Genomic DNA, 21,519 nt, shown 5'->3' on the forward strand with positions numbered 1-21,519 from the left:
CAGTCGATCGACTGGTATGCGTGGTCGATCGACTAACTTGGCTGGGCGTGAACAGTTCCTGTTCAGAATTAATCTCGTCAGGTGATTCAGTCGATCGACTGACAATGTTGGTCGATAGACTGCTTGTGCTGGGCGTGAATAGTTTCTGATCAGAAACTTTTTTATCTGACGCTTCAGTCGATCGATTGACAATGTTGGTCGATCGACCAGAAGTACTGGCAATTGAGCTCGTTTTTACACCAGAAACTAAACTAGCTTCTTCATCATTTCCCGAGTCTTCTTTTGGCTTGTCGGGACTTTCATAAGAGAGGCCACTTATGAGATTAATGGCATTAATCGTTTCAATTGGCCCTTCACCTTTGTTTGAAGAATTTGCGACTTGCTTAGCCTCTATATTCTCCAACTGCTTCACAAAATTCTTTGAGGACTCAATCCTGGCTGCTTCCATATTCGCCACTTGAATCGAAAGAGTTTGGACCATTTCTCTCAACTCCACGGTCTCATCTGAATTATGGACAGGAATTTCAACTTTTTCCTTGGAAGCTTCAGAGGCCTCGAGCTTCTCAAAACGGGTAGTAATAGAAGTAATGAGTGTCACAACGGCACTCATTTCATCACTTTGCTTCCGTGAATTCCCACGTGAACTCCCAAACTCAGCTTTATGGACCGCCATCTCCTCAATAGTGTTCCAACCTCTATTCTGACCGGTATTGTTTTGGAACCTACCATTCGCAGCTGCGTTCAGGATGACCTTGTATTCATCATATAAAGCATTGTAGAATAAGTTGCAAAGATACCACTGCTGGAAGCCATGGTGAGGGACAGCTCGGACCAAACTTTTGAAACGTCCCCATGCTTCGCAAAAGCCCTCATCAGCTTCTTGCTGGAAATATGTAATTTTACTCCTCAAGGCATCAGTCTTTGAAAGCGGGAAGTACTTCTTGTAGAAGGCTAATGCTAGAGATGTCCAATCCGTGACTCCAGCTGCTACCCTATCAAGGTAGCGGTACCAATCTCGCGCCGAATCCTTCAAGGAGTATAAGAACATTAACCCCTTTACTTCATCCTGAGTCACCCCAGCTGGTATAGGTATGGAGCAAATGCAGAGTCCGTGAAAATTTTCATATGCTTCAAGGGATCCTCATCTGGTAGACCAGCAAACTGATTTCGCTCCACTAAATCGATATAAGAGGAACGAAATTCGAAGTTACCCGTAGTAGGGGTAGGTAACTGGTGCCCCTTTGGAAGATGGTGTTCCTTTGGCTGAAGTGTAACACCCCGTATTTTATTAAGTTGGATAAAATTCTTTTAATTGCTATTTTAAATTTAATTACATCATTTAACGATTTATATATATATGCTTAGCTAATTAATTAATTTCATCATAATTCGATACGTTAATTTTAATAATCATTAATAAGTTTATTTAAAGTTAGTTCGAGTTTATTGAAGTTAGTTCGAGTTTATTTATTTAATAATTTCCGTTTCTTTACGAGTCCTTATGAAAGTTGTTTTAAGTAAACCCGAGATGGATTTTGGGAACAAAACCGTCCAATTAGCTATTTTGAGCTTATTTCACTAAATTAGCAATTTTTATTAATATCCGTTAGTTTTGTAAAAATCGCTAATAATTCCGATTCAAGCTGATATTGTATTATTTACGTTAACTAGCTGAGTTTATTTTATTTTCACTCATTAAATTTATTTATTATTGATTCCGTTTTTTATTTGAAACTTTTACTTAAATCGGTTAAATTTAACTCGAAACGGTTTTAATAACTATCGAAGTTTCTTAACGACGAAGAAACGTACGTATAATAAATAGCAGGCTAGCAGGCTGCTGTCTCATTTTCACAAACTCACGCCTCTTTTCTTCTTCTTCCTTCTTTTTTTCTTCTTTTCGTTCTGTTCTAATTTTTATCAGGTTTTAAATTGATCCTGCCACTCCGTTTGTCATCCGTTATCAATGATTTTCGTTCCATAGTGCTGCTTTCATCGTTCCTGTCAATCCGTTGTAAGTAAAATTCTTTTTCGTCATGTATTTTTACAAACGCAATTTATATTTTCAGCTTTATTTATTATAAGACGGTTGTATGTACTAAAATAGACGGTCTGGTAAAAGATTAAAAAGGTAACGATAACGGATTACTCGATATTACTTGTAAAATATGTTTATTTCGAATGCTGGTTAGTCTGTTTTATAATTGAGACGGTGTATAATTATATATAGGGATCCTTATGGATGTTAATTAGTCAGTTGTATAGTTGAGACGGTGTATACTGATATGTGGAGATGATTGAGACGGTGTATACTGACCTCTAGGGATCATTTGGGATGCTAGCTAGTAAGTGGTATATTTAAGACGGTGTATCTTTGACATGTATGGATTGTTTTGGGTGATAATTGGTGTGTTTTATAGTTGAGACGGTGTATACCGACATGTAGGGATTGTTTTGGACCGATTTGGACTCGTGTTGGGGCGATTTTTGTAGTCTTTAGGGTCTGTTTTTGAGTTGCTTTATACTTGTGGATTTCCGCTCTAAAACCGTTTTAAATGCTGACTTAGTTGGCTCAGCTAGGACTGTTTTTAGGCGCGAGAATGGAGTCTTAAGGGGATGATTGGTACTGTTTTGGGCGGGACGAGAGCCGTCATCGTGGGTTTTCACTTTGCATTTGAGGACTGGAGTTGGGGTCGAACCTAGGCATCTTTTGGATTCTATTTTGGACTGATTTTTGGGTCAGGTTATGAAGTAGGGTGAAGGGTGGCTATGGGTAGTCGGGTGGTGGTCGTGTCGGACTCTTTGTGGCTTGCTTTTAGGCGAGTCTGATGGCCTGGCAGCCGTGGCTTTGGGTAGCCTAGCTGTGGCCTGGCCGTGGCCTAGCTAAGTCACGAGTCTGAGGCCATGTGTAGTTGGTGGTTAGGCCGAGTTTGAGGTTGTCATAATAACTTTTGAGCCGTGTCCATAAATTGTTTTGACGCTAGTTTGGTTTATTTAAAATATAATTAAATTAATTTCCGTCTCATATTTTATATAAAGATAATTCGTTAATATCGTCCTTTCACATAATTATTTTAGGTGGCTCATATGTGGTTGAAGATGAAGAGTAATTTTGGGTTTTAGAAGCTTTCTCAAGTTATTACTTGTCTCTTTGCTAGCGTAAGGTAACTATTCCGAGTTACTCGACGAATTAATGTCACATTAGTAGTTAATGTTGTGCTTGTTGTTTGTTAAGTGTTTAGGTGATTGATAATGTGTTACTTTCGTTTTTCACATGATAGAAATTAGAAATAGCATGAGAATTATATTGTGATAAATTTTATGATTTGGGCCAAAGTAGGCAAAGACTCTGAGCTGGGCCAGATTGACCGAACGAGTTTGGTCAAACTAGGTTTAAACCAGTCAGCCTCGATTTGACCGATGACCCGTCGCGGGACTCGGGTCGAGGGTTTGTCTTTGAGGTAAGATTGGTTGTTATTGGAGGTTTTATGTTATGCCTTGATATTTGTAATTATCATTTCACATGTTGGGTGTTGGATGCTTTGGATGCCTTATGCTTGAGTCTTGTTTGCCTTTAGCCATTGTAGTTTATTCTCATGGACTATGATATTGATGGTTAGCCATAATTTGGTTATTGATGACATTGAGGATATGGTTGGATTGTCTGCTGAATAGACATTTATATAGCCTTTCACATGATAGAATGTTAGCATTTATGTTGGTAAGTTGGACTCTTTGCCCCTCTTATGGTTAATTGGGTATCCTATTTGTCTTGTGTGGTGTGGGCTAAAGTATTCAAGCTGGGACTAGCTGGGACTAGGTCCTAGGTGAGTATTTCGGCCTTCATCATCGATATGTCATTATAGTCTTTGACGAGTGTATGTTCACTGCTTAATAGCCTCTGTGTTCCTGACTTGGTGGGTTTATATCCAAGTTGGGGCATGACCTCGTTACTTATTTTGAGAGTAAGTGGTCAGCTTAAGTACTAGCCAACCCTTTGGTGGACTCCTTAGGGTACTCACTTTGTTTTAAAAAAAATTGTGGGTCTTGGGTGCGGTGGTGTGTATCCGCATGTCTAGGTCTGCGCAGATTTAGGACTAGGGTTGTGTTGTGTCTTGGCCATGTTTTGATAGAACCTCTGAGCCAAGATACCGGTTCGATTACCTTCCCTACCTCGTGGTATAGACTCGAGTTACAGAGTGACTATTGACGGTGCTAAGAACTTATGCCTGTCTTTGATATATTGCCCTTTCTTGTTTGATGATTCTATGAATCATAGAAGGTGAGATGCAAGCCGGCTATGGTTGATAGAGTTTGGATTCCTGGATGTTATGTGATTCACATGATAGTGTAGTATGAGTCGGTCTAGTATTCACATGCTAGGACTATGTGTTGTTATATTGTGAACACCGTCATTTATCGCGGAAAAGTAAACACGTAATTCTAGAATAAAGCTGCATGGATATGTTTGTAATAGGTTCAGTTGGGTAAAAACCTGTAATTTTTAAAACCCTGAACCTGTTATAAAAATATCCAAATGGGAAGGTGTGAAACATGCAAGGTCCAAAATAAATCTCATGAATGAAACATCGCTAAAGTCGCGAAACAAAGTTATACAACCCAATGTAAAGAGGGAGACATATGTCCCTAAAATGTATGTGACATAAAAAGTGTTCAAGGGTCACAATAAAATAAAGCCAATCTAGGTTCCAAGGTTACTTTGCTCGCTAGCTCGTCCATGTACCCCATATATGCATCACCTACCTGTCATTCGCATTTTATACAAATACGAAAGCCACAGTCAGTGGGGAGTAACTCCGAGTTCTCCCAGCCACGAAATGTCATAATTAATATAACATGTAAACATAAGAATATGAATATGAATAACACATAGCCTTAGCATATAAATGCTAGACAATCGTGCTTATCATGTGAACAACAATATAACAACACATAGTCCTAGCATGTGAATACTAGACCGACTCATACTACACTATCATGTGAATCACATAACATCCAGGAATCCAAACTCTATCAACCATAGTCGGCTTGCATCTCACCTTCTATGATTCATAGAATCATCAAACAAGAAAGGACAATATATCTAGAGACAGGCATAAGTTACTAGTACAGTCAATAGTCACTTTGTAACTCGAGTCTATACCACGAGGTAGGGAAGCTAGTATTTTGGCTCAGAGGTTAATATGAATAAAACATGGCCAAGATACGACTCAACCCTAATCCTAGACTGCGCAGACCTAGAGAAATGCGGATAAAACAACCGCACCCAAGACTCATGATAAAACCACATGAGTACCCTAAGGAGTCCACCAAAGGGTTGGCTAGTACTTAAGCTGACCATCTCCTCACAAAATAGGCAGAAAGGTCATGCCCCAGCTTGGATATAAACCCACCAAGCCATGAACACAAAGGCTATTAAGCCGCAAACATATACTCGTCAAAGACTATAATGGCCTATCTATGATGAAGGCCGAAATACCCACCTAGGACCTAGTCCCAGCTTGAATACTTTAGCCCACACCACACAAGACAAGTAGGATACCCAATAAAACCATAAAAGGGACAAAGAGTCCAAACTTGTACACACAAAAGATCATACACACCCTAGTATATGAAAGGTTACGCAAGAGCATATTCAGCTGACAATCCAACAATATCTCCAATATCAATAATAATCCAAATTCCATCTAACCAACAATACCATAATCCATGAGAACAAGCTAAAATGGCAAAGAGGCGATAAGACTCAAGCATAAGGCATCCAAAGCATCCAACAACCAACATGTGAAATGATAATTACAATTATTAAGGCATCAACATAAAACATCCAATAACAACCAATCTCACCTCAAAGACAAACCCTCGACCCGAGTCCCGCGACGGGTCATCGGTCAAATCGAGGCTGACTGGTTTAAACCTAGCTTGACCAAACTCGTTCGGTCAATCTGGCCCAGCTCAGAGTCTTGGCCTACTTTGGCCCAATTCACAAAATTTATCACAATATCATTCTCATGCTATTTCTAATTTCTATAATGTGAAAAACGAAAGTAACACATTACCAATCACCTAAACACTTAACAAACAACAAGCACAACATCAACTACTAATGTGACATTAATTCGTCGAGTAACTCGGAATAGTTACCTTAAGCTAGAAAAAGGCAAATAACCCTTGAGAAAGCTCCTAAAACCCAAAATTACTCTTCATCTTCAACCACATATGAGGCACCTAAAATAATTATGTGAAAGGACGATATTAACGAATTATCGTTATATAAAATATGAGACGGAAATTAATTTAATTATATTTTAAATAAACCAAACTAACGTCAAAACAATTTATAGACACGGCTCAAAAGTTATTATGACAACCTCAAACTCGGCCTAACCACCAACTACACATGGCCTCAAACTCGTGACTTAGCTAGGCCACTGCCTAGGCCACGGCCAAGCTACAGCCAGGCCACTGTCAGGCCACAGCTAGGCCACGGTTCAACCTCAGGACTAGGGCCATTACTGGCCAGTCGTAGCCACGGTCCATAGTCGCAGCGCCCCGACGACCCTGGCCTCAGGTAGCCCCAGCTCAGGCCGCAACTGTCACCAACGCTCCACCTAAACAACTACCCATCTCAGCCACTAAAACCCATGCTTGACTGTTCTAAAATCAGCCCACTCAATCACGTTAAAATAGTCCCAAAACAATCCCTACATGTCAGTATACACCGTCTCAACTATAAAAGACAACAATAAGCACCCAAAACAATCCATACATGTCAGTATACACCGTCTTAAATATACCACTTAATAAATTATTTTGTCGCTAGTTTGGTTTATTTAAAATATAATTAAATTAATTTCCGTCTCATATTTTATATAAAGATAATTCGTTAATATCATCCTTTCACATAATTATTTTAGGTGGCTCATATGTGGTTGAAGATGAAGAGTAATTTTGGGTTTTAGAAGCTTTCTCAAGTTATTACTTGTCTCTTTGCTAGCGTAAGGTAACTATTCCGAGTTACTCGACGAATTAATGTCACATTAGTAGTAAATGTTGTGCTTGTTGTTTGTTAAGTGTTTAGGTGATTGATAATGTGTTACTTTCGTTTTTCACATGATAGAAATTAGAAATAGCATGAGAATTATATTGTGATAAATTTTATGATTTGGGCCAAAGTAGGCAAAGACTCTGAGCTGGGCCAGATTGACCGAACGAGTTTGCTCAAACTAGGTTTAAACCGGTCAGCCTCGATTTGACCGATGACCCGTCGCGGGACTCGGGTCGAGGGTTTGTCTTTGAGGTAAGATTGGTTGTTATTGGAGGTTTTATGTTATGCCTTGATATTTGAAATTATCATTTCACATGTTGGTTGTTGGATGCTTTGGATGCCTTATGCTTGAGTCTTGTTGCCTCTTTGCCATTTTAGCTTGTTCTCATGAATTATGAGATTAACGGTTAGCTGGAATTTGGATTATTATTGATATTGGAGATATTGTTGGATTGTCAGCTGAATTGGGTATCCTACTTGTCTTGTGTGGTGTGGGCTAAAGTATTCATTTGGGACTAGCTGGGACTAGGTCCTAGGTGAGTATTTCGGCCTTCATCATAGATAGGTCTTTATAGTCTTTGACGAGTGTATGCTCACTGCTCAATAGCCTTTGTGTTCCTGACTTAAAATCTGCGCAGACCTAGACATGCGGATACACACCACCGCACCCAAGACCCACAATTGTATAAAACCATGTGAGTACCCTAAGGAGTCCACCAAAGGGTTGGCTAGTACTTAAGCTGACCACTTACTCTCAAAATAAGTAACGAGGTCATGCCCCAACTTGGATATAAACCCACCAAGTCAGGAACACAGAGGCTATTAAGCAGTGAACATACACTCGTCAAAGACTATAATGACCTATCTATGATGAAGGCCGAAATACTCACCTAGGACCTAGTCCCAGCTAGTCCCAGCTTGAATACTTTAGCCCACACCACACAAGACAAGTAGGATACCCAATTCAGCTGACAATCCAATAATATCTCCATTATCAATAATAATCCAAATTCCAGCTAACCGTTAATTTCATAATTCATGAGAACAAGCTAAAATGGCAAAGAGGCAATAAGACTGAAGTATAAGGCAGCCAATTCATCCAACAACCAACATGTGAAATGATAATTATAAATATCAAGACATAACATAAAATTTCCAATAACAACCATATCCATGCAGTTTTATTCTAGAATTACGTGTTTATTTTTCCGCAATAAATGAGGGTGTCACAGTTGGTATCAGAGCATATTTGCTCCCGACGCACGTTTGTGCACCCCAATATAAATAACTTGACCTTAAAATAATAAACTTGAGAGATGGGTAAGATGGGTAGACTTAGGACCTTATGTTGTAGTCTCTTTGTGTTTGCTCTTTGTTAGGTACTAACCTGTTTGTTGATTGTCATTTAATAATTGTTGCGTTCTTGGATCAATGACCCTGAGCTTATCTATAGCTAATGGAGTTATTACCCTTATTATAAAAAAAAATATTTGAACTAAAGGTTTTGAAAATATTTTATTGTTTTTCACTGGTTTTAACGTCAATTAGTGTTAAAGCTTGTTATTGGAGACGTCTGATAATTAGTTTTATCATTTGTTGGTGTAAAAATGTATTTTTATGTCTTTGAATTGGAATATTGATGTTCTTGAGTGATCGCCAAGAGTATCTCCGTTCCATTGAAAAGACACTTATATTTTAAGAAGATCAAGATTTAGTGCCTATTGCTGAGGATTGAAGATTTGTTCAACCTTTGAAGAATGCTTTTACTTCCTTGAAGATGTTTCTCGTTCTTTTTGTATCTCGCCTTATTCTTAATCTCTTGGTGCTTATCCTCCTTCTAAACTCCCTTTTGTTTTACTTTAAAAGCTACTCTTGTACTCCTAACTTGTCCTTTGTTCTTTGCTTATCCTTCCTTAACGCCATATGATAGTACTCTTTCTTGTGAGGAATGTTGACCTGGGTTGGAAAATTCGACTTTTGAGGAGATTGTTTGTGTCTGACCCTTAACCCTGGCTTTGAGAAGTCGTGATGTTAGAAAGACTTAGGTAATGTGATGAGACATACTTTGTGATTCTTATACCTAGTTCCTTGACAAAGTGAGTATAATCGATTGGTGGATTCTTTGTGTTAGGAATGAGTTGCCTATGTTACTAAAGTTATAGAACTTAGCTTTGTTGTTTATGTTTGGGATTTGAAATCTTAGTAGGTTGAGCGTCGTAGCCTTAGGAGTAAACATGAGATAAGTTTAGAATTTGAATTTGGAAGAAAACTCATTTTTAGATGTTAACAATCCCGTATAGATTGGGAATGTGATTTGGTGTTAGTTGTTTCTTGAGAACTTTGTTGAGAAGTCTTTGTCAATTTATTCTTTGGTTTTTAAAACATTGAGGTTGTGTCGAGTGCTTGAGATACAAAGATGCTTTTATACTTGAGTGGTAGATTTGCTTTAGGGAAATCCTAATATGTGATAAGATAGGTGGAAGAAGTATCTAACCGATTTATCACCCCTTAAGCGAGCATTTATTTTACCTTGACCCTTGTTTGGGATTTGGTCACTTTGTCATGAAGGTACAATACCCTAATAGACGTGACCTTGTTAGAGAGAACCTTAAGTTTTAGGAAGCGTATGGATTAAGCCTTAAAATCCTCTTTCGTACCATTAATCGTTTTCCTCTCTTTCGTTCATACTTTGGTTGGATTTGATTCTTAAGTATAAAAGTTTAAGTTTATTTATATTGGGGTGCACAAACGTGCGTCGGGAGCAAATATGCTCTGATACCAACTGTGACACCCTCATTTATTGCGGAAAAATAAACACGTAATTCTAGAATAAAACTGCATGGTTATGTTTGTAATAGGTTCATTTGGGTAAAAACCTGTAATTTTTAAAATCTGAACCTGTTATAAAGATATCCAAATTGGAAGGTGTCAAAGATGGGGTTTCATCAAAATACTTTCAGAAACATTAATGAAAAGTTTTCAAAAGTATAAGTCTCATTCATGGAACGAAATTGCTCTTGTTGTGCACACAAGAACGCTAACCTTCCAAGTCAAAGACAAATTTAAAACCGAAAATCACTCGTCGACAAGAGTAGAACAAGTTATTAAACGTTTCTAATAACGAGTTCTAACATCCGATCAACGTTAAAATTAAAAGAAAAGGTAATCTACTCAAATTTTCTTTTGCAAAAAAAAGCCAAAATAGAAATAAAGGTTTCACTTTTAAACCCAATTGGGGGTCAAATCCCTGAAAGTGTAACATTAAACTTTGACAAAGAAGTCATAAATAGATCAAAGTTAACAGAAATTGGACAAAACTTAACGAAATCTCGGGTCTAGTAATTAAAATTACGATAAATGAGTTTATATTCAAGGAAGGAATAGGGAACTAAATCAAATTTTCATTTTCAAATCTTTAAAAATAGGTTAGGTTTGCAGAAGTGACATAAACTTTTAAGAATGAATCGAAACTGGTAGCTTGAAAGTTTAGAAGTTGTACAAAAAAGAAAGTAACTTAGATAGCATAGAAACAAAGTATGTTAAGAGAGCTCAAACTTAAGCAACAAGAGAGCTATAAAGAATTTCATAGGGTAGAAATTGAAGTCAAAATTACAAGGATGTCAAAGATAGAGTTTCACAAGATACGAGTGTCAAACTTAAAGGAGGAGCAAGATGAAGCGAGGAAATGAGGTATGAACGGTAACGCTTATGATCAAGGAGAAAGGAAAATTAGACAACAAGGAAACTTAAGCAACATGTCAGGGTGTGAGACTAAAAGAGTCGAATCATAAAGATAACTAGTTAACAACCAGTGAGAGATATTAGAATTAGGGAGGTATTCAAGACAAGGAAATAACGAGTAAACTTTTATACTTAAGAATCAAATCCAACCAAGGTATGAACAAAAGGGAGGAAAACGATTAAAGGTATGAAAGAGGATTTTAAGGCTTAAACCATACGCTTCCTAAAACTTAAGGTTCTCTCTAACAAGGTCACGTCTATTAGGGTATTGTACCTTCATGACAAAACGACCAAATCCCAAACAAGGGTCAAGGTAAAATAAACGCTCGCTTAAGGGGTGATAAATCGGTTAGATACTTCTTCCACCTATCTTATCACATATTAGGATTTCCCTAAATCAAATCTACCACTCAAGTATAAAAGCATCTCTTAATCTCAAGCACTCGACACAACCTCAATGTTTTAAAAATCAAAGATTGAATTGATAAAGACTTCTCAACAAAGTTCTCAAGGAACAACTAACACCAAATCACATTCCCAAACTATACGGGATTGTTAACATCTAAAAATGGGTTTTCTTCCAAATTCATATTCTAAACTTATCTCATGTTTACTCCTAAGGTGACGACTCTCAACCTACTAAGCTTTCAAATCCCAAACATAAACAACAAAGCCAAGTTCGATAACTTTAATCACATAGGCAACTCATTCCTAACACAAAGAATCCACCAATCGATTATACTTACTTTGTCAAGGAACTAGGTATAAGAATCATTAAGTATGTCTCATCACATTACCTAAGTCTTTTTAACATCACGACTTCTCAAAGCCAGGGTTAAGGGTCAGACACAAACAATCTCCTCAAAAGTCGAATTTTCCAACCCAGGTCACCATTCCTCACAAGAAGGAGTACTATCAAATGGCGTTAAGGGAGGATAAGCAAGGAACAAAAGACAAGTTAGGAGTACAAGCGTAGCTTTTAAAGTAAAACAGAAGGGAGTTTAGAAGGAGGATAAGCACCAAGAGATTAAGAATAAGGCGAGATACAAAAAGAACGAGAAACATCTTCAAGGAAGTAGAAGCATTCTTCAAAGGTTGAACAAATCTTCAATCCTCAGCAATAGGCACTAAATCTTGATCTTTTTAAAATATAAGTGTCCTTTCAATGGAACGGAGATACTCTTGGCGATCACTCAAGAACATCAATATTCAAACTCAAAGACATAAAAATACATTTTTACACCAACAAATGATAAAACTAATTATCAGACGTCTCCAATAACAAGCTTTAACACTAATTGACGTTAAAACCAGTGAAAAACATTAAAATATTTTCAAAATCTTTAGTTCAAATTTTTTTTTTATAATAAGGGTAATAACTTCATTAGCTATAGATAAGCTCACGGTCATTGATCCAAGAACGCAACAATTATTAAATGACAATCAACAAACAGGTTAGTACCTAACAAAGAGCAAACACAAACAGACTACAACATAAGGTCCTAAGTCTACCCATCCTACCCATCTCTCAAGTTTATTATTTTAAGGTCAACGGAAGTGTTCTCGTTGCGCATTCAAGAACATCACATTCCAAATCAAAGATAAGGTCAAAAGGCAAATCATTTGTATGAATCAAAAATCAAAATGCTTTCAAAAACATTTATAGAGAGTTTTCGAAAAATATAAGTCTCATTCATGGAACGGAATTGCCCTTGTCGTGCACACAAGAGCGCTAACTTTCCATGTCAAAGACAGATTTAAAATAAAAATCATTCGCCGATAAGCGCAGGGCAAGTTATTAGACGCCTTTAATAACGAGTCCTAACATCCCATCAACGTTAAAATCAAAATAAGAGAAAGGTAATCTACTCAAATTTTCTTTTGCAAAAAGCCAAAATAGAAATAAAGGTTTCACCTTTAAACTAAAAGGGGAGTTAAATTCCTGAAATATAATATTAAACTTTAACAAAGGCATCATGATTAGATCAAAGTGAATAGAAATTGGATAAAATTTACAAAAATCTCAGGTTTAGCAACTCAAAACCATGATAAAGAAGTCTATACTCAAAGAACAATTAGAGAATTAAATCGAATTTTCATTTTCAAATCTTTAAAATAGGTTAGGTTTGCAGAAGTGACATAAACTTTTAAAAATGAATCGAAACTGGTAGCTTGAAAGTTTAGAAGTTGTACAAAAAGGAAAGTAACTTAGATAGCATAGAAACAAAGTATGTTAAGAGAGCTCAAACTTAAGCAACAAGAGAGCTATAATGAATTTCATAGGGTAGAAATTGAAGTCAAAATTACAAGGATGTCAAAGATAGAGTTTCACAAGATACGAGTGTCAAACTTAAAGGAGGAGCAAGATGAAGCGAGGAAATGAGGTATGAACGGTAACGCTTATGATCAAGGAGAAAGGAAAATTAGACAACAAGGAAACTTAAGCAACATGTCAGGGTGTGAGACTAAAAGAGTCTAATCATAAAGATAACTAGTTAACAACCAGTAAGAGATATTAGAATTAGGGAGGTATTCAAGACAAGGAAATAACGAGTAAACTTTTATACTTAAGAATCAAATCCAACCAAAGTATGAACGAAAGAGAGGAAAACGATTAATGGTACGAAACAGGATTTTAAGGCTTAATACATACGCTTCCTAAAACTTAAGGTTCTCTCTAATAAGGTCACGTCTATTAGGGTATTGTACCTTCATGACAAAGCGACCAAATCCCAAACAAGGGTCAAGGTAAAATAAATGCTCGCTTAAGGGGTGATAAATCGGTTAGATACTTCTTCCACCTATCTTATCACATATTAGGATTTCCCTAAAGCAAATCTACCATTCAAGTATAAAAGCATCTCTGTATCTCAAGCACTCGACACAACCTCAATGTTTTAAAAACCAAAGAATAAATTGACAAAGACTTCTCAACAAAGTTCTCAAGAAACAACTAACACCAAATCACATTCCCAATCTATACGGGATTGTTAACATCTAAAAATGAGTTTTCTTCCAAATTCAAATTCTAAACTTATCTCATGTTTACTCCTAAGGCGACGACGCTCAACCTACTAAGCTTTCAAATCCCAAACATAAACAACAAAGCTAAGTTCTATAACTTTAGTAACATAGGCAACTCATTCCTAACACAAAGAATCCACCAATCGATTATACTCACTTTGTCAAGGAACTAGGTATAAGAATCACTAAGTATGTCTCATCGCATTACCTAAGTCTTTCTAACATCACGACTTCTCAAAGCCAGGGTTAAGGGTCAGACACAAACAATCTCCTCAAAAGTCGAATTTTCCAACCCAGGTCAACATTCCTCACAAGAAAGAGTACTATCATATGGCGTTAAGGAAGTATAAGCAAAGAACAAAGGACAAGTTAGGAGTACAAGAGTAGCTTTTAAAGTAAAACAGAAGGGAGTTTAGAAGGAGGATAAGCACCAAGAGATTAAGAATAAGGCGAGATACAAAAAGAACGAGAAACATCTTCAAGGAAGTAAAAGCATTCTTCAAAGGTTGAACAAATCTTCAATCCTCAGCAATAGGCACTAAATCTTGATCTTCTTAAAATATAAGTGTCCTTTCAATGGAACGGAGATACTCTTGGCGATCACTCAAGAACATCAATATTCCAATTCAAAGACATAAAAATACATTTTTACACCAACAAATGATAAAACTAATTATCAGACGTCTCCAATAACAAGCTTTAACACTAATTGACGTTAAAACCAGTGAAAAACATTAAAATATTTTCAAAACCTTTAGTTCAATTTTTTTTTTTTTTATAATAAGGGTAATAACTCCATTAGCTATAGATAAGCTCAGGGTCATTGATCCAAGAACGCAACAATTGTTAAATGACAATCAACAAACAGGTTAGTACCTAACAAAGAGCAAACATAAAGAGACTACAACATAAGGTCCTAAGTCTACCCATCTTACCCATCTCTCAAGTTTATTATTTTAAGGTCAAGTTATTTATATTGGGGTGCACAAACGTGCGTCGGGAGCAAATATGCTCTGATACCAACTGTGACACCCTCATTTATTGCGGAAAAATAAACACGTAATTCTAGAATAAAACTGCATGGATATGTTTGTAATAGGTTCATTTGGGTAAAAACCTGTAATTTTTAAAACCTGAACCTGTTATAAAGATATCCAAATTGGAAGGTGTCAAACATACAAGGTCTAACTAGAAGTTTCACAACATAACCATCGCTAAAGTCGCGAATAGCAAATTATACAACCAAATGTAAAGAGGGAGACATATGTCCCTAAAATGTATGTGACATAAAAAGTGTTTAAGGGTCACAATAAAATAAGCCAATCTAGGTCCCAAGGTTACTTTGCTCGCTAGCTCGTCCATGTACCCCATATATGCATCACCTACCTATCATTCGCATTTTATACAAATACGAAAGCCACAGTCAGTGGGGAGTAACTCCGAGTCCTCCCAGCCACGAAATGTCATAATTAATATAATATGTAAACATAAAAATATGAATACGAATCACACAATGCCTTAGCATATAGATGCTAGACAATCGTGCTTATCATGTGAACAACAATATAACAACACATAGTCCTAGCATCTATATGCTAAGGCATTGTGTGATTCGTATTCATATTTTTATGTTTACATGTTATATTAATTATGACATTTCGTGGTTGGGAGGACTCGGAGTTACTCCCCACTGACTGTGGCTTTCGTATTTGTATAAAATGCGAATGACAGGTAGGTGATGCATATATGGGGTACATGGACGAGTTAGCGAGCAAAGTAACCTTGGGACCTAGATTGGCTTATTTTATTGTGACCCTTAAACACTTTTTATGTCACATACATTTTAGGGACATATGTCTCCCTCTTTACATTTGGTTGTATAATTTGCTATTCACGACTTTAGCGATGGTTATGTTGTGAAACTTCTAGTTAGACCTTGTATGTTTGACACCTTCCAATTTGGATATCTTTATAACAGGTTTAGTTTTTAAAAATTACAGGTTTTTACCCAAATGAACCTATTACAAACATATCCATGCAGTTTTATTCTAGAATTATGTGTTTATTTTTCCGCAATAAATGAGGGTGTCACATGAAGATTATCATATATTGTAGCCATAATTGCCAAAATGAGAGTACTCAAGTCTTCCTCTCAAAAACCTGTCTTCTAACTGTGCAAAAGCAAAACTAGAAGCAAAGGTAAGCAACGGCCTCAAGGAACCAAAGTTCCTTGAGACAAGAAAAATAAACTAAAAATAAAGCAAACAGAATTACACCGTCTCCCCAAGAACGCGCCAAAATTTGATACCGTCGTTTTGTATCAAAATTAAATTTATAATTCCAAACTAAAACTATAGCTAGTGATAGTAAGGGTCGAACCACAGAGAGACAAGGTTGATTTTGTTTGCTATTTTTCAGTCTATAAAAGTAACAATTAAATGGGGGGGTTTTGAAATTGGTTGACTAAATTGACTAATTGCTAAAACAAGAATTTCTCAACAAGATAAAAGGGAGATCGGGAACTTCGGTTCACCATGGCTAAGGTCAGGTCAATAAGGTAGCAGAGGTCCTATAATACGGTCTCAGGGAACACGAGCAAGCCTTTCGATCAATGCTCAAATTAACCTTACGGTCTATTAATTCCCAAGAATTTCTCAAAGCTTTCGCTCAAAGGAAATTCCAAATCTAACGATAATTCGAATTACTAATCTTTCAATCTAGTAAAAAGGTTTATCAAAAGACAACAAGACCAATACGCAAGAATTCATACTACAAAACAATCCTAATTTATGCCATGGCTCACCTCGTTTCCAATCAAAGAAATTAGCTATGCATAATTAAAACTATACTAATTACAAAATTAAAGGCAAAGAATAAATTCAACATGATTGATATTGCTAAAATTAAGATGGGAATAAAGTAATTGGAACAACAAGAAATTAAAGAAGAAGAAATTTGCATAAACTTACTAATGAAAATCAATGAACAAAATAATTGAATTCGTCGTTTTCCGTTTCCCAAGCTAGATCTAAAAACTGAGTTCTTCAGTTATGAAAAGCATGACCTAATTATTGCTGCGTTATACTGATTAAAAGATGCCAAAAGTTAATTACAAGATGGGCTTTTAAAAGTCTAAAACGAAAAATCAAAGTCAGCACGCAGACTGGTCGATCGACCGGTCAGCATGGTCGATCGACTGGCCATAGCAGAACAGTAGCTTCTGCTGAACTTCAATGGTCGATCGACTGTACAGCATAGTCGATCGACTTGCTGGGCTGTGTAGAAACACTTCTTTTCTTCAAAAACAGCTCCTCGCTCCAATGCACGCATCCCAAGGTGAGCAAATCCGAACTCCCTTCTTCCAAGCTTCCCTGAGGTTGCCTCCGGAGGACGATTTAGGCTTGATTTAGCTTACTTCCACTCATTCCTACAATAAATCATAGAAAATGCAAAGTAAACCGTTTCGGGGGAAATAATAGCTTAAAGCTAACAAGTATGCATGGAAATACGTTCCAAAACCGCAAATAAAGTGTATAGAATATGCACGTATCACTGATCTTCCTGAATACTTGATTTGCAATCACTGTGGTCATACGGGTCATATCCAAGTCAATTGTGTCAAAAAGGCTCGTGATTTACGAAAAAATACCGAACATGCCAAAACTATTGACTCAGTTGTCGAGGATAAGGAAATCCCCACTAACGAACCTAACGAAGAAAGGAACAATAAATTTCGTTGGTTCTATGACATGGCCTTTGACTACTCTAAGAAACCTAGCACTTCACAAAGTCCTTGTAGAGCTCAACCCAGTCAACCTATTCACAAGGCAAATAGTCACGAGAGACCTAGAAAAATTCATAGACCTAGAGAAAACCCTAACCCTAGAACTTCTCCCAAGCCAAACAAACCTAAAGTTAGAAAAACGGTCATTAGACAAGTCTGGATTCGAAAGGATCTAGTTTATAAAGTAACTAATCATAAGGGACCCAACTTAGCTTGGGTACCTAAAAACTGTATCTAATCCGTTATGCAGGAAGAGGTGAAAGAAAACAATCAATGGTATCTTGACAGTGGATGCTCAAGACACATGACCGGAGATAAGAATCTGTTTCTTTCACTTAAGCCCTTCAATGGAAGAAAAGTAACGTTCGGGGACAACAAAAAGGGAAAAGTTATTGGCATTGGCAAAATTGGAATCTCTAAGTCTCACGCAATAAGTGACGTTTATCTCGTGGATGGTCTAAAACATAACTTACTAAGCATATCTCAACTATGCGACAAAGGTAACAAAGTAGTTTTTCATACTAATAGTTGTCGCATTATTATTGAAGGAACTAGCAACGTTATTCTTGAAGGTCACCGAAAAAGGAATGTTTATATGGTGGATTTAAATGCTGTGCCTACTAACTCCTTTTCATGCATGAAAGTTACACTTGATGATCCTTGTCTTTGGCATAAACGCTTTGGTCACATTAACTCACTAACCCTGAATAAACTCAAGAAGTGGGACTTGGTTGAAGGGTTACCTAAGATCAAGTTCGACCAAGAGAAGATGTGTGATACGTGTGCAAGGTGCAAACAAGTAAGGTCATCGTTTAAACCGAAAAGAGTAGTAAGCACTAATCAAGCCTTGGAACTAGTACACATGGATTTATGTGGACCTATGAAGGTAAGGAGTAGAGGAGGATCCAGGTACGTCTTTGTTCTTGTGGATGACTACTCAAGGTATGTATAGCCTATCTTTCTTCATTCAAAAGACGAAACTTTTGATGAATTTGATTGTCTTATGAAACGTGTTCAAAACAAATATAAGACTAATCTTGTATCTATTCGTACGGATCATGGCACCGAATTTGACAATCAAACTTTCAAAGAATATTGTAGAGTTAATGGTGTAGGGCATAACTTTTCTGCACCAAGAACTCCTCAACAAAACGGTTTCGTTCAACGTATGAATAGAACCTTAGAAGATATGGCACGTACAATGCTCTTGTGTAGTGGTCTACCTCGTAACTTTTGGGCTGAAGCCATTAGTACTTCTTGCTACATCCATAATCGTGCTATGATCCGACCTATCCTTAAGAAAACCCCCTATGAACTCCTTAGAGGTCGAAAACCTAATATCTCCCATCTTCGCTGTTTTGGGAGTAAATGTTTTGTACATAATAACGGTAAAAACCGTTTGAGTAAATTCGACCCTAGGAGTGATGAGGTGATTTTTATAGGACATTCAGATCATAGCAAGGCTTACAAAGTCTTCAACAAGAGAACCCTTTGTATTGAAGAAAGTGTCCACGTTATTTTTGATGAAGATAACGTGTTCGATAAGCCATTACAGGATGAGGAAGAAGACTTGGATGAACCCGATTTTTGTATTTCAAGAGACGATCCCCCGGATTTGGAATTAGAGGATAATGAGATTGAGGGAATAAACGATGAACTTGATCGTTCCTCAAAAGACAAAAAGGAGAAAGACAAAGTTATAGTTGATAATACTATAACATCGACTTAAAATAAGAACTCCCAAACCAATGTTATAGATGATGTTACTGTAACATTGAATCCAAATCAAAGTGTAGAGTCCGAGGTTATAATCGGCTCAAACACAACACCCGAATTGGATTCAGGGGGAACTTCCTCTAATTCCGAACCAAATGAAGTCGGGACAAGCTCAAATAACGATGGTGAACCAAGCACTTCAACGAAGTGGAAATACAAGAATTCACACCCCATGGATAATATTCTTGGAAATATTAAGAAGGGTGTTCAAACAAGACGTTCCTTAAACAACTTCTGTTCCTTCTACTCTTTTCTATCCATGATCGAACCAAAGAATATCAATGAAGCTCTCGCTAAATCAGATTGGATTATAGCTATGCAAGAAGAGCTTCAACAGTTCGAAAGAAACAAGGTTTGGCATTTAGTTCCTAGACCAAAAGATCGTACAGTCATTGGAACTAGGTGGGTCTTCAGGAACAAATTAAATGATGCCGGAGTCATTGTCAGAAACAAAGCAAGAATGGTGGTCCAAGGGTATAATCAACAAGAAGGAATAGACTATGACGAGACTTTCGCACCTGTTGCTCGTCTTGAAGCTATTAGACTTCTGACAGCATTCGCCGCACACAAGGGAATGAAGCTCTTCCAGATGGACGTCAAGACGGCATTCCTGAATGGATATTTACAAGAGGAAGTCTTCGTTGAACAACCCCCTGGTTTTAAGAATATCAAATTTGAGGATCATGTTTTCAAATTAGATAAAGCCCTATACGGATTGAAGCAAGCACCTAGGGCTTGGTACGACAGATTATCCAAGTTTCTACTTGACAGTGGATTTAGTAGAGGATCCGTCGACAAAACCCTATTTCTAAAAACGGAGGGTTCGGACCTTTTGGTTGTTCAAATATACGTCGATGATATCATCTTTGGATCGACCAACCGAAGCCTATGCAAATACTTTTCTGAGTTGATGACTTCCGAGTTCGAAATGAGTATGATGGGAGAATTGAAATTCTTCCTAGGTCTGCAAATACAACAAACAGATGAAGGCATTAAAATCCATCAACAGAAATACATCAAGGAGTTGATTCGAAAATTCGGAATGGAAAATTCACATGCTATGCCTACTCCAATGGTCGAGAACAAGAAATTGACATTGGATGAAAACGGTAAATCAGTTGATGAAACTACTTACCGTGGGATGATTGGGTCACTGTTATATTTGACCGCAAGTAGACCCGATATTATGTTTAGCGTATGCGTTTGTGCGAGATATCAATCGTCTCCCAAAGAGTCGCATATGACGGCCGTAAAACGAATTTTACGTTACTTAATTGGAACGATCAACTTATACCTGTGGTATCCAATGGAATGCAATTTTGATCTAGTCGGTTATTAAGATGCCGACTACGCAGGATGTTCTCTAGACAGAAAAAGTACGTCGGGTGTCGCCACGTTTGTCGGACCATGTATCATCACGTGGGGTTCGAAGAAACAAAATTCGGTTGCTCTCTCAACTGCTGAAGCCGAATATATTGCTGCAGGACTGGTATGTACTCAACTTTTATGGCTTAAGCAACAATTACGTGATTATGGTGTTGACGTAGGATGTATTCCTATTTTATGTGATAATACTAGTGCGATAATTATTTCTAAAAATCCCGCACAACATTCACGTACCAAACATATTGAAATAAGACACCATTTTATACGAGACCATGTTGAGAAGGGGAATATAAAACTTGAATTTTGTAGTACTGAAAAACAATGGGCAGACATTTTGACAAAATCATTAGCTAGAGAACGATTTGAGACTTTACGGTTGGAAATTGGTTTAATCAGTGGTACCTAAGCTTCTATATTTGTTCAATCTTTTTATGACTGACTAGTTAAGTTAAGATTGTATGACTGTGTCCGTATATTGCGTTGCATGAATAATTTCGTTTATAGAAATATTTTTATCATAAGATTCTATTCGCTATTTAGAATTTAATTGTTATACAAACTTATTCTTTATCACAATAAACAAAACACACCATATTTTTATCTTTCCATATTAAAAACATTTTTTTTCCAAATAGCTCACAAATACACGGCTCATATTTCCTACATCAAATCAACTTCCTAATTCTTATCTTATCACCATAAATTCCTATACCTATCATATTTCCTATTCCTAAGTAAA

General features: G+C 37.0%; 1 non-coding gene across 1 annotated transcript; it reads left to right on the forward strand.

Annotated features, from left to right (window-relative positions):
- Positions 1–806: 806 nt before the first annotated feature.
- On the forward strand, positions 807–915 carry LOC141650874 (small nucleolar RNA R71). Its single transcript, XR_012546885.1, has one exon. It is a non-coding gene; the product is annotated as a small nucleolar RNA R71 (small nucleolar RNA).
- The last annotated feature ends 20,604 nt before the right edge of the window (positions 916–21,519 follow it).

The sequence above is a fragment of the Silene latifolia genome, chromosome 3, assembly GCF_048544455.1.
Source record: "Silene latifolia isolate original U9 population chromosome 3, ASM4854445v1, whole genome shotgun sequence".
NCBI lineage: Eukaryota > Viridiplantae > Streptophyta > Magnoliopsida > Caryophyllales > Caryophyllaceae > Silene > Silene latifolia.